This window comes from Hemiscyllium ocellatum, chromosome 2 (assembly GCF_020745735.1).
Source record: "Hemiscyllium ocellatum isolate sHemOce1 chromosome 2, sHemOce1.pat.X.cur, whole genome shotgun sequence".
Taxonomy (NCBI): Eukaryota; Metazoa; Chordata; class Chondrichthyes; order Orectolobiformes; family Hemiscylliidae; genus Hemiscyllium; species Hemiscyllium ocellatum.
The window spans coordinates 138581641-138587640 of NC_083402.1; positions in this window are offsets into that span (position 1 = coordinate 138581641).

Here is a 6000-nt window from a genome sequence, read left to right on the forward strand (position 1 = left end):
TGAGTAAGAGATGGATAAGTCAAGGAGGAGGGGGGAGGGCTGGACCAGGGATAAGGTTGGGGTTGGAGGGAATTTGAAGCTGGTATGGTCAATATTGAAGCCAGTGAGCTGTAAGCTTCCAAGGCAAAATAATCTTAGAGCCTGAGCACCACTTTCCATGCCCCTTAACTACCCCTCCCCACCCAGGCCCTGAAATGACATCACCCAATTTCACTGATTGATTGTCCCCATTATCAACTTATCAACCTTCCCTTTGTTTGCCCTATTTGTGTTTCTTTCTCTCTTATTTTTTAATCTATTGATTCCATCTCCATCTATCCACTCACTCCTTTCTGCCCCCCGCCCCCCAAACCTCAGCATAAATGTCACCTTTTTCCCCGGCTACAAACAGTTCACTGGATTCATTCCTGCCTTCTCTCCAGTGATGCTATCGGACCTGCTGCACTTTCTGTTTGTGATTAAGTGGAACCATCACGGTGAAGCACAGGTTGGAGTGGGGGCGGTGCAGGGTGTGGAGTGGGTCTCTGCACAATGGAGAAATGGTCAAGTGAGGTAAAGAGAAGGGGGTGTGGGAAGAGGTTTCGGGACATGAATAGATGGAGATCACAGCTGCAAATGTGTTGCTGGTCAAAGCACAGCAGGTTAGGCAGCATCTCAGGAATAGAGAATTCGATGTTTCGAGCATAAGCCCTTCATCAGGAATAAGAGAGAGTAGCCAAGCAGGCTGAGATAAAAGGTAGGGAGGAGGGACTTGGGGGAGGGGCGATGGAGGTGGGATAGGTGGAAGGAGGTCAAGGTGAGGGTGATAGGCCGGAGTGGGGTGGGGGCGGAGAGGTCAGGAAGAGGATTGCAGGTTAGGAGGGCGGTGCTGAGTTGAGGGAACCGACTGAGACAAGGTGGGGGGAGGGGAAATGAGGAAACTGGAGAAATCTGAATTCATACCTTGTGGTTGGAGGGTTCCCAGGCGGAAGATGAGGCGCTCCTCCTCCAGCCGTCGTGTTGTTATGTTCTGCCGGTGGAGGAGTCCAAGGACCTGCATGTCCTCGGTGGAGTGGGAGGGAGAGTTAAAATGTTGAGCCACGGGGTGATTGGGTTGGTTGGTCCGGGCGGCCCGGAGGTGTTCTCTGAAGCGTTCCGCAAGTAAGCGGCCTGTCTCCCCAATATAGAGGAGGCCACATCGGGTGCAGCGGATGCAATAGATGATGTGTGTGGAGGTACAGGTGAACTTGTGGCGGATATGGAAGGATCCCTTGGGGCCTTGGAGGGAAGTGAGTGTGGAGGTGTGGGCGCAAGTTTTACATTTCCTGCGGTTGCAGGGGAAGGTGCCGGGGGTGGAGGTTGGGTTGGTGGGGGGTGTGGATCTGACGAGGGAGTCACGAAGGGCAGGATCTCGATGATAAAGGGTGGGATTGGGAATCTAGAATGGGAATGGTCTAGCATCATGGAGTTGGCAACAGTCAAAGTCAAGTCGGTATGTTTAATGCTCTGACTGTACAAGTCTCAGCCAGTGTGAACATAAACAAAGTGAAACTAATATAACGTACAGTCAAATTTAAATTTGAAAAATGCTCTTTACACTCTCAATAAGAATTGGGTTGATGGGCGGAGAAGTTTGAACCCTGAGGCTGTTTGACCACAGACTCCTTTATAGCTCAGCAGTAGGTGTGGCTGTCAACCTAATGATTGGTTTCACCCTGAAATTCTTCCCCTGGTCACTGATCAGTATGTATTTCCTGTGCATCCTATTAGCATCATGTAAATAAGCTTGTTACTGCATGGCTCTCAGAGTCACTGAGTGTGCATTTGGAATCTTGACTGAGCTGATAGGACCAGTTACAGAGCTAATACAATTCAGAATGAGCACACCTGGAGTTTATAAAATTTGGAATTAAAATTGTTTGAAGTTAATTATGGTCATAAAGACACAGTAACGTTATCACATGTCATTTTATCATGAAATAAAACCTGCAAAACCGGTTGAACCCTGGAAAATGATTCTATTTCTTGTTTAACTACATTTTCAAATGACATTGAGATTAATCTTCCTGAAGTATACTGCTATCTATATTGGCTACTTCTGGCAATGGTCTTTTTTGTTTAAAATCAACAGGAAAACCAAAGTCAATAGTGCATGATGTCACCAAGAATTAATTTCTTGAAAAAAAAGATAAGTGAAGCAAAATGTTCTAATTGGCAATTCATAGCCTGTTTTAGAGACTATCGGGATTGAAATGATGAGGAGTTTACCCACAGTTTCTGGGCAGGATCAAACTTGAATACAGGAAACAGGCAAGTTTTTGGGAGCAGATGCTTAAAGGGAATTTGAAGAATGTACCGTGCAGCAGAAAGATGGTCGTCAGTGGCAAGGAGGTTACTGAGATGAGCCTTTCACTCGTATAACGCTTTCCAAAACACGGGATTTCTCATTCTCCAGATAAGTAGGCATTTTGTAAGGTAGAACCTGCTATAATGTGGAAATGAACTGGAAACCACAACTGCTGGAGATCACAGCGGGTCAGGCAGCATCCGTGGACAAAGTTAAAAATCACACAACACCAGGTTATAGTCCTACAGGTTTACTTGGAAGTAGCAGCTTTCAGAGTGCTGCTTCTTCATCGCCTAACTAGTGGGGCAGCATCATAAGACATAGAATTTGTAGCAAAAGATTATTCTGGTGTTGTGGTTTATAACTTTGTCCACCCAGTCCAACACCGGCACCTCCACATCGTAGCAGCCATTGAGAGGGGAAATATTTAAAAGAGACCTAAGGGGCAACTTTCTCATGCAAAGGATGGTGCGTGTTTGGAATGAGGAAGTGGTGGAGGTTGGTACAATTATAACATTTTAAAAGGCATCTGGATGGGTATATGAATAGGAAGGGTTGAGAAGGTTATGGGCTAAGTGCTAGCAAATGGGACTAGATTAGGTTAGGATATCTGGTCAACATGGTCAAGTTGGACTGAAGGGTCTGTCTCCATGCTGTACAACTCTATGACTCTATCTGCTGTAATTTGCTCTGACATGGAGAAGAATGAGCTTGCTTCATTGGGGGAGGAAGGGGGAATGGGGCAGCTGAGACAAACTCGGGAGCTAATGTTCTAGGGTTGAGTATCATATTTTAAGGTATGAGTGGCAGGTTGTTCAGAACTTTGAGAAGCATATTACCCACCTCATTTTGACAACTGAGTTAAAACTGGTTCAGTGTGAATAATGAACTTGTTTCAGTCTCTCTACACATAAAACCCCCTGTTGGCTGCAAGATGGCATTCTGTCCATCGGCTATTGGATTATGGTTCCAGGAGCAGGAAGTTTTGAATCTCTTTTCTTCAAGTTACCAGTCTAGGATTGACAGCACTGCCTGTTCATGTCTAATTTGTGACAGTATGTTGAACATAGACATGAGCAGTTCAATATATTGTTTTATTTGCATGACGCTGTAATGTTTTGCTATAAATTCTGTGTTTTATGGTCTTACTCTTCACAGCTACCTGATAAAGGAGCAGCTCTCCAAAAGCTAGTACTTCCAAATAAACCCGTTGGACTCTAACATGGTGTTGTGTGATTTTTAACTCTGCTTCGTACTGACTGCTTACTTAGAGATTAGGTAAAGATAGGCTTCGTTCAATGGTGGAAAATGTAAGCCTTTTTAAATGTGTGCTAATTTCCCCAAAGGCAAGTAGTAGTGAGGGTGACGCAGAGTCTACGGAGGGATATAGACAGTTTGAGTGCGCAAAAACTTGGCAGATAGAATATAATGTGGGGGAAAATGAGGTCAGACTCTTTGGCAGGAGGAATAGAGAGGCTGAATATTATTTAAATGGAGAAAGACTGCAGAAAGTTGCAACACTTGGGATTTGGGAGTTCTTGTGCATAGCTCACAAAAAGCTAGCATACAAGGTCAGCAGGTAATAACAAAAGCAAATGGAATTTTGGCCTTTGCGTAAAAGGGCATTGAGTCCAAAAATAGAGAAATCTTACTGAAACTACACAAGGCATGAATTAGACCACACCTTAAAAACTGAGAACAGCTTTATTCCCTTATCTAAGCAAAGACATATTGGCACTGGAGACAGTTCAAAGAGGATTCACTAGGCTTGGAGGGACTGTCTTGTGAGGAGACAAGGAGTCGATTGTGCCTGTATACCCATTAAATTTTGAAGAATGAGAAGCAACTTCAGTGAAACGCGTAAGATTCTTAGTGGGCTTGACCGGGCAAATGAAGGGAGTTGTTTCCCTTTGTGGGAAGTATCCAGGACCGGTGGGCATAATGTCATAATGTGGGGTTACCCCCTGTTAGGACAGAAATGAAGATGAAAAGGAACACACAGAGATAGACACAGACAAGGAAGAGGAACGGGTTTCTGAGATGATCCTTTTGGTTTGCAAGATGTGCTACTCAGTGCTCCTTCTTCTCCAGCGACTGTCAGTTGCTTTCGTTTGTGTCTTTGCTGAAATTCATATAAACTACCTTCATTAAATTAGACGCCCGATTTGGGTTTTCTGTTAACATAAGTCTGTCAGATTGATCAATGAGGAGTTGGCATACTTTGAGAACATTTTTTAAAACTTTTGAGGTGAGTCTGGAATTGGTGGGTTTTGTTTTCCAGTGCACTGTTCCCGTGTGGTACAATATTGAGTGTCCCAAGTACTAAGCTTGAAGAATTTCATCTTTGTCAGTAGGAATGTAACTAATACGTTAACCGGTTGCAGTCCAAAGAACAAAAAACACTAGAGAATAGGATCAGGCCCTTCAGCCCACCAAGTCTGGACTGACACATGACCAAAAACATCTTGGCTCTACAAGGTCCGTATCCCTGGTTATTCATGTCTCTGTCAAGATGCCTATTATACATTGCTGCAGTAATCACCACCTCCTCCAGCAGCGCACTGCAGGCACTCACCACCCACTGTTAAAAAAAATGCCTCTTACATTTCCTTTAAATTTTCCCTTTTTACCCTAGTAATTGACATTTCTACCCTGGGAAAAGACTCTGACCATCCATTCTATTCTTGCCTCTCAGTTTTATAAACTTATGTCAGGTCACTCCTCAGCCTCCAACATTCAAGTGAAAATAAACCAAATTTGATCAATCTCTCCTCAAAGCTAATACATGGCTAGTCCCCGTGAGTTACCCTATTAGCAGGGAATAGTCAGACAGCTGTCGAGTAGGGAAATAAACTCTTTGGTCCAACTTGTCCATGCCGACCAGATATCCTAAATAAATGTTGACCTATTTGCCAACATTTGGCCCCTATCCCTCTAAACCCTTCTAGACCTTTTAAATTCATTAGTGTAAATTGTGATCCAGGAAGACAATGTGTCCAAGTTTTGAGAAAGACACTCAAAATCATTTGCAGCCATTTCAGAACATCTTAATGCTCCCAGGCAAATATATGAAAACCGAACGAATAAGGCAGCCAAAATTTAAGCTTTTAAACAAGGGAGTAAAATATTAGTTTGGTTACCTTTTGCTGAATGCTAGGTTCAGTGCACCTGATTAAGTTAGGAGATTCACTAAGGTAATCTATGCATTTGGATACATAGAAGCAATCATCGACTGTCATATTGTGAAATAGTTTTACGCTATGAAAGCTAATCCACCGCCACGTGTCCACCAGGTAGTGAAGAGGGAAATGGTGACGTGAATACACTTGAAATTCAAATTATGACTCAAAGTTCTCAGATTAACGGCCCAGTAATAAAGTTTTACAATATGAGAGGTACTGAAAACTCTGAATAGAATAGTTCACCATCTTCTAGAGAAGTCTCAAGACGACATTTTACTAAAATTAGTCCATGTGAGTTGATACACTAATAAAAACTCTAACTATGCCTAATGTTGATTTGGGAAATGCTACACACATCAAATATAACCCTCCAACTCAGTTCTAGAAATTTGGACCAATGAACTCAGAAGCTGGATTTGGAAACTGAGAATATGCAAAGATATAATTAGTGCTGCTCTTTCCGCTACTTGAAAATAACATCGATGGATCTAT